The sequence below is a fragment of the Cygnus olor genome, chromosome 11 (genome assembly GCF_009769625.2).
Source record: "Cygnus olor isolate bCygOlo1 chromosome 11, bCygOlo1.pri.v2, whole genome shotgun sequence".
NCBI classification, from domain to species: Eukaryota; Metazoa; Chordata; class Aves; order Anseriformes; family Anatidae; genus Cygnus; species Cygnus olor.
In genome coordinates, this window is record NC_049179.1 from 6,890,890 (window position 1) to 6,902,607 (window position 11,718).

At 38.5% G+C, this 11,718-nt stretch overlaps 1 long non-coding RNA gene across 1 annotated transcript; it reads left to right on the top strand.

Annotated features, from left to right (window-relative positions):
- The first annotated feature begins 5,190 nt into the window (after window positions 1-5,190).
- On the top strand, window positions 5,191-10,496 carry LOC121076246. Its single transcript, XR_005823417.1, has 3 exons — window positions 5,191-5,727; window positions 6,172-7,876; window positions 9,160-10,496. It is a non-coding gene; the product is annotated as an uncharacterized LOC121076246 (long non-coding RNA).
- The last annotated feature ends 1,222 nt before the right edge of the window (window positions 10,497-11,718 follow it).

Genomic DNA, 11,718 nt, shown 5'->3' on the forward strand with positions numbered 1-11,718 from the left:
ACACTTGAAAACCACGGAGGAAGAAGCCAGGACTAGTCTTCTGAAGAAAAAGGAAAGGATTGTAAATTTGTACCCTGGGAAGAAAGACTTTAGTATCTTGGTTCTAATTAGTGTTGGCAGAATTAGTAACCCAAAAAAGAACAAGCCTTAAAAATGAATACTGAAACAAAATCCTAGGTACAATTATTGCAGGACTAAATGCTAGCCAGGAAAGGCTTCTCTTATGCAAGAATCCACACAGCACCAGCTAAATGAGACGTGTATCAAATCCCCTGTTTTTTCTAGCTACATACACACATCCCATATGCTAGCAAAACAATCAAGAAAAAGCCCTTTCATGTAACTCACATAAAATGAGCTCCTCGGTCACGCTTCTAAACCTTCTTCTGGCTACAGCAGAAAGCTCCTGACACAGTGCGTTCTTTGTAAGCACCTCTAGGAATGATGAGTTGGACTGATAATTCTGTTCAGATGGTTTTGGTTTAGAAGATGTAAATGGAGTTTTATTCTTTTGGCAAATACCAGGACTTGTTACGCTACTACCCAGAAGACAGTTTGAATCCATGGTTATTACAACTGCAACAACGACACAGTTTTCCGTCTCCTTAAGGTTTAACTGAGCAATCCAAACCCTTGTCAGCTGGCACATCCACAGTGAAGAGGCTCATTCTAAACAACAACAATTTTTATGAAATATGCAAAGTTCTTGATTTATTTCTGTCTTTGGTCTTTATAAAAGAAAAGTTCATATACTGCTATAGTGGGACAGACAACAGACATTTGAAAACAAAACATTTAAAATAAAAGTAATCAAAGGCCTAGGTTTGTTAGAAAAAAAATAGCTAAGAAACTTCAAGACAGCACAATAAAACTAGTCTGCTGAAGAATTTTGTTTAGTCTTCAAAGGTGCACAACAGGACAACTGAGAACAGTCTTGCATTATGTTGGATACCAAGGGTTAACAACCTACGCATGATATAAACCACACATGACTTCATATTTATAAAGTAATATAAATACTAGGACTAACACCACTTATATGCATTCTGCGTAACAGAATTTACCAGGTGTTTAGCACTAAGCCTCAGTTGCTTTCTGCTGATACACAGAATACCTTATTCATACTCAATTAGTTTAAATTCACTTCCAACAGTATTTTCTTTAATGCACAAACATCTGATCTGCTAAATCATGAAACTGATCCAGTGGAAAGAAGGATGTAGAGTTGAAACTCTACTCTGTTTACAGATTTCTTGCTATATAATTTGCAAGCTTTATGCTTTCTCTACTTCAGTGTTTCTACCATACTTAAAAAGGAGTAGACACATACTTCAGAGCATCAACATTGGTTCAGCTACCTACAGAGCCTCAACCCATCTTGTCATTAAACACCCATATGTGGTCTTGTTTTTCCTCCTGTGCTACAGGCCCTACACCTTGCTCACCAAGAATACTAGCAACAAGGGGCTACCAGACTACAGAACATTATTAGCTTCAAACATAGCTAAGGACAAATCACGCTCAGCACTGTTTCTGTAACTGGAGTTAGCTTTTGGCCCCGTAATGCCATTAATTGCAAGTTCAGGACAATTTGCATCTGCTTATGAGCCTGAAACAGAACCATATTTATGAACTAGGAACACCTGCTGTAAAGTGTAAGGGTCATGGGTGTTGAGCAGGATGATATCTTACCTGCAGAGGGTCAGAGATTCCCAGTGTAAATGCTGCAGGGGTTTGCCACTACTACTGTTCAAGCCTTAGAGTACAATCAGAGCTGGTCTAACTTCAGGCAGAAGAATTGGTCTCCCAGGTGACAGGTTCTCAGAAACACAGCAAAAGATGCGCTGTCTGGGCACCGACATTTAACCAGTTTGCAAAGGGTGGCAATAACTAAAAAGCAGTAGCTGAATACAAAGCTTTTGGAGCACACACTTAGAAGAGACTGATTTCCTCCTAGCCTGCCTTTCCGCCGTTCCTCCTTTCTCTTCCCACACAGAAAGCACTGTGAATACATACAAGAAATAGTCTGTACTATTTCTACTCAAAGGTCAGTAATATCATTTTTGTCATTTTGCCTCTTAAAAAGAAAAATAAAAATGTTATTACCTTAACTTGGATGATCCTTTTCAACACAACACCATGACTGTGAATCACCTTCCTGTTCATAGGTGTAACTCTAGCACCTGACACATGAACTGCTCCTGATGGATGTGGAGAATGTGTTTCTCTGGCAAGGCTGTGCTTGTGCATTACTTGGCACACGGGAAAATCATTCCTGGATTATCTCCTTTTTTTTTTTTTTTTTTTTTTTTTTTAAGATTTCATTTAATGTTAAAATTCTTCAAATCCTGTTTCCCATCTGGACTCTTCCAGGCTTTTCCAGGACATTTGTAAATGTTTTCATTTCCCTTGAGTAAGTACAGCCATCTTTTCAAGTGTATCTTTTCCCTGCAAGCAGGCACCACTCACACAGCTTTCATACCCAGAGAATGAAACATGCAGTCGAAAATGCACAAAGCTAGTGCAGGATGAGTAAAAACTCTCAAGTGTATGGTGCTCATTAATTAGTCAACACAGTCTCCAGCTGCCTCCCTCATTCAAGGCTGTTTTCCTTAGCTTTTTTTTTTTTCTTTTTACCCTCAAAGGAAACCAGCTCCATACATACAGCTTTCTTTAAAGAGGATTCTGCTGTATCTCTGATGTCACCTATATTAAGTGCTTCACATAAAACTAGAGAGCACACTTTAGTAACATTATGCTGACTCTTTTCCTTGAAGTCATTTATAATGTCTTCACTTTTTTCTTTCTTTTTTTTTTTTTTTTAAATGTTAGAGTTTCTGTTACAGTAGAGGAGTATACTGTAATATGAACAAAATGTGTTAAATCCCCTGATCTACCTGTGTAAGGAACAGGAGGTACATTACACACATGAACAGAAAACAGAATCCAGGTAACGTACAGTAAACTCCTGTTATCCAACTAGAAACACAGGGAATCCATTTTGTTAACTGTTTTACAAACGAGTACAAAGGTATCAGTGCTAACCACCTAGCAGCTCTAGACTATGCAAAAAACATTAATATTCCAACATGCACCAGAGTGGCTAGCATACAGATAAAACATATAAATGTGAAAAATGATTTGTCCAAAGCTGGAGAAAATATTTAGAAGCAGCCAAGAACAGGAACTTATATCTCCCAGAGTTTAGTCTAGAGCCATAACCTTGGCTTATTATCAGTGACCTACAACAATTGCTAACATCTCTCAAAAGCAAACAACACTTAAAATATTGCCACTGAGCATAAAAGCTTGACTATTGACGTGCATACATTTAGATGTATAAAATTGCACAGTAAAAGTTATCCTCCTTGCTGTAAGTAAAAGCTGAGATTACTTGAACGGTACTCGAAGGCTGGCAGATGTATGGATTTTCCATTTAGCCTGCTTCTCAGTTTAAATAACTTATCCAATAGAAAATAAAAATAATTCAGAAGTTTATGTAGAACATTTTGCTGGTATGTCAGATGTTACAAAGTGAGGGAAGTTTAATCGCTCTGGTTTTAAACCTAGCTCTGCTAAAGGCCTAGCCAGCATCTAAGTGTCCCATTCAGAAATGCTTTTGGATTGTTTATGTCTTCTTTCACCAAATTTGTATGAAGGACAATCTTGAGCCATCTGGTGCCTATTTAATTTTTAACCACCTCTCACTTGGAATATTTCTTTCTTTATACTTATTTTGTCTTAACAAATTGGCCATAAGCTAAACTGCACCATCTGTGACTTCCAGTAAATACAACTGTTGCTAATGAAATTACCCAGCTTCATCATTTTGATTTAAATGCATTGCCTGCTTTTTCTATGACCTTTCATTGCTTGCCATCAAATCACAGCTTTCACACATTTAGATACACACTCATGTAGGTCAGGCTTCAGGAATAAATCTTGTCTGTGAATCTCAAGAAGCCTGGCCAAGCTTGCTCAGCAGGCTGGCATGAGCTTCCACAGCCAGGGCCATGCTAAGAAATCATTATGGCATTTGTGACCATCCAGCTCAGGGGCTGAACTCAGTGTGTTTCATGCTCCAGGGCAGATCCCCCGCCATGTGACCAATTGGTCACTGTTTCTTGTTCTCTTGCCTCCCATTTGTTTGACTGACTGAATTAATGATTCTGGATGCACCAGCCCAGTCTTTTGGCTACCCTGTCTCTTATTCAATCACGGGACAAATTTTACCAGACAGAACTGGAGGAAGAGACTGCGACCCTTACCTGAAAGAAAAATCACAGGACACTAATCAATGAAGAAGTAGTGCTGGTGGTGGAGTTTAATACTACCCTGATTATTTGTATAGTGTTTTATGTATAGAATCAATTAGTGTCATTAATTTGAATATGGAGGAATGAGTTCACTTGTCCCCCTGTTAAGCTGGTAGGTGCCAGGCATTCAGTAACATGCCAAAGAAATGTACCTCAATTTACATCAGAAGGAAAAGATACAGGTCAAATTTCTTTAGTCAGAACGTGATCTACTCAAGTAGGTATGTGTCTCTAGTAGATAGAGGTGATTCGCACAGCCTTTGTAATATTTTATATGGCTCCTGCAATATTTTTTAATTAGGAGCAGAGTATGCATGATAACAACAAAGCCTAGATCCCTCAAGCACAGAGATATAGCCCCAGTGAGCTGGGAAAATACGCATTTATTTCAGAGGCATAAGCATCTATTGCATAGGTCCCTTAGATGCTCTGCTGAGGCTTCGGTTCAATATGGATTCCCAAGCACTATCCTGAAATTGCTGTTCTGACAGGATGGGGCTGAAGACAGACTTTCCAAACTCACAGCCAGAGATACCCAAACTGTCATGAACTCAGTTACTGAAACTTGACCAGTGGGTCAAGCACAAGAACAAATCTGACTACAAAAAAATCTGACTACAACAGACACCTGTAGCCTGCCCCCAGCCATTTCCTTATGAAGAGAGTAACATGTATCATACTAACGCTGTTCTGTTAATTTACAGTGTGGCAAGACCACAAAGAGGTAAAATGTGAACACTTGAACGAGTAAGGAATGAGCAGCCAGGTTCCTAGGTCACATACATTGGCTTGATGTCACACCAGGTAATTGCATCAGTTTGTCATCCCTCCTCCTTGGAGGAGGAAGTCACAACACAGGTGCATTCAGCATTATAAAATGAACCTTTTTCTCTGGTAATTACTCAGAACTGTGGAAAAGAATAATGCAAATCAGTTCATCTGAAATCAAAATATAATACTGAACAGCTCAGACTAATTTCCTCTTAATAAGAGAAATGAAAGGCCAAAAGAAACTTACAAAACCCATAGCAGTGGAGTTCAAATTTAATCGTTTATCAGAAATGTAACAACTAGTCAGCATTAGAAACGTGATGTGATAAAGACACCAATCTCCTCTGTGATTTCATGCTCTCCAGTGTAGATGCAAGACAGTACCACTACAGTGGGCCAACACAGGCATGGAGACAGCTCCGGATGTGCAAAACCCTTTCCTGTACAGTCCATCATCTAAAGGGACATATTTCTGTTTGACTTCCACTTGATGCCTACTCAGCACATCCTTCTAGCTGGAGTCATTACTGTAGTGAGGTCACAATCTACTCTCAGTTAAGCTGACAACAGGACAACAAGCCACGTCATCATCTAAGTGCTACAATTTATGAGGCAGGCTGGAGGACTAATGAGTTAGTAGGTGGGTTATGTTTATACAGAGATATGTTGGTATCCAGATGGAAAAGGCAAACAGAATAAGAGCAGATGGTAATTACACTGGCATTTTTGATAAAATATCTAAACTTGGTACATTTTGTCAGAATAACACAGCGTTTCTGTAAATATGCTTGATACTTTCTTCCTGCCAAGGAAGGGAATCACCTTCGCAAATGAGCTTACTCGTTTTATTTAAACTTCAAAGAAGCCCAGCAGTGTCTGCCAGTCTTTGCTGCTCCTTTTTCCTAATTTCAGCCAGAAATACATTGTTCTATTGCTCCCAGAGCTAATGGCCATGGGAACTTCATGGGATTACACTATTTGCTTACCCCACTAGCACAATCCGAATACATACTCACAAAAAGTTAGAAAGTTTAACAATTGATGAACAAGCACCGTGTGTTTGGCTTTTCACTTTTTGGTGCAGACTGGCTTCAGTACACTAAGACCACCTGTGAAGAGATGGCATTCGTACTTTGGGAACTTGTGCCTGGGATGACTATCAGAAGTGCTGGAAAGAAGGATAATTTTTAAGTATACTGTGAAGAAAATGTATGACTGGAATTAGGGATTTTGTCAGTGCAATAACCTTCATGATGTCTGACAGCGTGGAAGTTTCTAAAGTGACAAGCTGATACACGGAAATAAGACTAACAGAAGTGGTATGAACAGTATTGCTCTTTAGGAAAAACTTCCAGAAGTTGGCAGAAACCTTAGTGCACAGCCCATAGAGCGTTGGAACGTTCAAAACAGCTACAAGCAAGCAAGCTGATTTCACGTGTATTTCAAGCCAGTAAGAACTGAGCTTAAAAAGAGTGTGAACTACAGCCAAAACGCCATATAAATCAAATGTAAGCTGCTTTAACTACAGATAAGATTAAAAAAAAAAAAAAACAAAACACACAATAATTAGTGCAAACATCCATAAAGAATAGTTCCTCAACTTCCTTTTGCAACTCCCTTCTGCATTTGGCTGCAGTACTGAAGAGAAAATCATAAAAAGTCAGAACCAGGAGTATAAACCAAGACTCTAAAAGCAAATGGTACATTTTAGATGCACCAAAAACTGAGTGACAACAGAAAACCACCATGTAATTTGATACATGTTACCTGGTGGGACTGGACTTTAAGATATAACCTTCTGCTAACCCTTCCCCAGAATCAAGGTATGCATGCAGTGAAACCTGCCTGACACCAACTACCCTGCAGCCCGGTATGGTTCCCAACATCTTCATGTGATAGGGCTAGAACAGGATGACATTTCAACTCGCAAAGCTCATGGGTATTACAGCTACATGGATTTCCTAGGAACTATAATTTTGGCAGTTATCTTTGTGCATTAAGAATTACCACTCATCTTGTTCAATAACTCCTGAAGAGATTCAGAGGTGTCTTGTCCTGCAGACATGAGAGCGATATGCATCCAGTTGAACAAGAAAATACTGGGTAATCAATTGTGTTTTTTTTTTTCTGCACCTTTGAATATCAAAGCTCAAAGGAAAAAAAAAGCTCTCCAAATGCACCTCAAGTTAGAATCATGACTGAAGAATCAGAAACTCAAATATCCCCAGCGCAACAATGAACAGCTATTTTTAATAGGAAAAGTTATTTGATGAAAATAATTATGCAATTGTTATCGCAGTTTATCAGCCTCTGATGTTCTGTGTGCCTTTGTATATTGAGAGAAGGAAAGAAGACAGCCGGGCTAATTGAAGAGAAATAGATCTACAGGAACAATCTCTGATAGGAAACATTTTGTGTGTTTTGTAACACACACTTCTCCCTTGTCAACATATCATCTCCCATACATCAGGATAACAGGGTGACTGGGCGATCTATCCAGTCAGCACAGCTCCTCAGAGATATATTAACTTGTTCTGCAGATGCAGTCGAGATGGAGTTATGAAAATGTTGTATTGCAAGAACAAAGTAGGAGAAGTAGGAGAAGGCAAGATTGAATCATGGATGAATTCAGATCCAGGAAATTTCCACATAACATTTTTAAGTGAAAAACAATCTTAAGAAGAAAGTTCAGGGGAGGACTAAACTTCCGTTTTGTTACTTGAGATATTCTTAGAGAAAACCTAAGGAGAGTTGACATATGGTCTCTCACAGAGAGGCTTTTATGGAAGGTAAGTTTACTTCTGACTTAAATAGCATACACAAGACCAGATTTTGCTTTGGTATTATTCAGGTGACAGTTTTTAAACAGATGCTGTATTTCATCCTGTCCTTTTCTATAACCTCCACCCTAATATAATAACATGTATAGGTAGGATAACTAATTATCCCTAGAATTATATTTGTTCAAAACAACACAGGCTCCGGGTCTAAATTTAAATATCAGCTTTGCTAGTACTTATCTCCTGTAACTCGTGCTCCTGTTAGAAGTACTAAGTGAGGGAAATGGAAGTTTTCCAAACACGTTTTCTTAATGAGAGCCTGAAAGAGTATAACAGTGCCAGAGATGGCATTTAAAAGGGCAAGCGCTCTGACCTTCAATTCAGAAATAAAATCTCTCTCTCAAAAACCCAGAACATGCATTGTTCCATTAGCATCAACTTTTTTTTTTTTTTTTAAATAATTCACAACCTTAATTTTAAAAGTTTAGTCTCCTGGTTTTATTAGCCTTCTCCTAATTCCCGTTTCTATTCATTAGCAGTATGCTAGAGGATTTGAAATGTCAGAAAATCAGGAGGCTACATTTTCTAAGATTCTTACATCTTACATTACTTCTAATGTTGACGTTCTCTTTATTAATTCTAACCGTACCATCTTATGCCAGTGTATTTGTACGGTACAGATGCAGTACCCAAGAGGTGTAAATTCACACAGTGAAGTTAAACCATTAAAATGAATCCATTTTGATTCAAATGCCAACTTGACATTTTGTTATTAACTCAGCCCTCTATTACTGGTTTTCAGATGCAACTTCAACAGACAAAGTTGGCTCAGAGTTTGATGCTGCGGATCTCTAAAATACATTGATTATATGATAACTAGATATTTTAGGATATTTTAAACATAAATTAACAAATTCATATAACTGACAATTTCTGATGACAGGCATCAGAATAGCTAAGTCTCAATAGTTCTAGGTGCAATTTAACAGTATCTCAAGAGAGTTTCATGTGGAAGTCTTAATTATGAAAGTCTCTATCCTAACTGCTGTCCAGCAGTCAGATTGCTGTTTATGACATAAACCTGCATTAAATTATCAATAAAAATGGTGTCCACCCCCCGGGAGGCACAGATACCTGATTGGCAGTTTAGGTCAGCAGATAAGCGAAATACCCCACTTTTGTCAGTTTTGCCCTGTCTGACCTTACGAAGAATGGGAATGAATTCCAAACTGACGTTATTTAGGGTAATCACTTCTTCACATTGTGAGAAAACCATTACTGCTTTTTTGCAGCTTGAAGGAATGACAAACCATGACAAGCTCATCACACGCTCTTCCCAAGGCGAATGTATCCCTCTGTCCCCTTTGTAAACGGTTATAAGTGAGACTTCTCACTGTAATTCCTGGTGAAATAGCTGAATTCAGACAGAAAGGATGGCTCCACAGCGCTTTATTCTGAAGTAGAAATGTACCTCTGACAACATGCACACATACAGGATCTAAAATGTCAGAACTCCTAGTCATTCTCTCTACTCTAGGAATTTCTTGCTAGAAATCCTCTCATGACTTCTTTTACAAATAAGATTGCAACTTAACTGCACACAAGCTCCCACCTTGTAAGAATCAATGGAAAAGAATGAGAAGACAGAGCACAAGCCTGATGAAAAAAAGAAAAAAAAAGATGATGTAACATCTTTAGCCATATATCTAAGGTTCTGTGAATGAGTGAGAGCAGCGGGGGACAGTCAAGTAGAAAAGCACTGCTCCTGGTTGGATTGCAATGCCTATCTGCTTGTCTCCATCAAATGCTTGTATTTCACTGTGAAATAAAGGGAAGAACCAAAAGCAAATAATCTTTCCAAACCTTGCCTGCATGTGTTTGTTCAACTTCTACCATTTCTAACTGCTTCAGAAACAATGACCCCTGAGTCATGGAGATTTTATCAACCTTCAGCTTTCAAAAGCAGATGCAACAAATCATGTTTGGATTTGTTTCCAGGCACCCCTTTAAGCCAGGTGACACAGACAGCTCCACTGAAGAACTGCTGAGTGTCTCAATTCATTCTATTAGTAGAAGTGATTTAGTAAGTAAAAATAACTGCCTTGCTTTCTGAGCCATCAGCTTTGTATTTCATCTAACGTCTCCTTATCTGGGTACTCTAAGAGATATCAAAGAACGTATATGATCTGCTTTGCTGCCTTACACTGGACCTTTCTTTGAAATGTTTGAAAAGTCCTTACAAATGCAAGACCAGTAGCTTTTAAGATGCTTAGCAAACCCACTGTCTGTGTTGCCTACTTTCTGTATGTTTGCTTGCTAAAATGCAAAATGAACAATAATATTTTCTCTCTCTCTCTCAATTGCAAACACTACAGATGTTCACAAAAAAGTCCAAGGGAGACTTAAGAATATTTTCTCCTTTTATCAGTATTCATAGACAAGACTAGAAGAAACAGGGCTCCATATCTGAAGTGAAGTATACTGTAAAGGATATACGCATGCATACACAAAAAATGATACATTCATATACTTTGCCACCAGCTTTCAGAAGAAACATATGGCTGATATACATCTGACTCTTAGAAATACCTAAGATCTGATACCAATTTTTACTAAACAAATTTCCCTGTTATCTACTGGAATGTTTAGTTTCAGTTTAGCTTCTAAAATATTAAGGAATAGTATTAAGGATAATCCTTGATACTGGGGAATTCTCAAGTTCTGTGTCTGTAGCAACCTGAGAACAGATACTTCAAAATGTCTCCAAGAAATCTATACTGAGCTAATGTTTGGAAGTACATCAGGCTCTTAAAATATGATGTTCTAATATTCTGAGAACACCGAAATAAGTTTTTGATCTGTGGTCTGAAAAATAAAATGCATTACGGACTGGATGAAATTAACTTACACTACTTGCTGAGTGAGAAAAGCGTTTTAAATATTCTTTTTTTTTTCCCCACTTGCAGTGATTTCTGTAACATTTCCTTTTTTTTGATTCTATAATTATCATAGAATCATTTAGGTTGGAAAAGACCTATAAGATCATTAAGTCCAACCATTAACCTAGCACTGTCAAGTCTACCACTAAACCATGTCTCTAGGCACCACATCTACACGTCTTTTAAATACCTCCAGGGATGGTGATTCAACTACTTCCCTGGGCAGCCTGTTCCAATGCTTTACAACCCTTTCAGTGAAGAAAAGTTTCCTAATATCCAACCTAAACCTCCTCTGGTGCAACTAGAGGCTGTTTCCTCGTCTTATTGCTTGTTGCTTGGGAGAAGAGACTGACCCACACCCTGCTCAACCTCCCCTGCACCTTGTTTTCTCTAAGTATAATGACCCCAGTTCCTTCAGCCATTCTGCTTAGGACTTGTTCTCTAGACCCTTCACCAGCTTTGTTGCTCTTCTTCGGACACACACCAGCACCTTGATGTCTTTCTTCTAGTGAGGGGACCAAAACTGAACACAGTATTCGAGGTGTGGCCTTACCAGACCCAAGTACAGGGGAAATGTAAAACCCATATTGTTATTGCCTCATGGCATGAGGTTCATTCATGTTCCTAAAGCATGATGTGGCATTTTCAAGCATTTTCCTCCATCCTGGGAGGAAAATTCCCTAGTCAGAATGCAGCCTTGTGTATTGTCATCAGAATCCAGCAGACTAAAACCTCCTCCTCACCATCCCATTTGCAATGACTTTGCAAATTGATTTGCAGAAAAAATGTTATCATGTTATGTTGTACAGACACTCAAAGAATGTTTAAAAAAATAATACTGTACAGGGTAAGATTTAAATGGGGAAATCAAACCTCTTGAACAAGACAGCCAATTACTGTCGGGATGCTGAC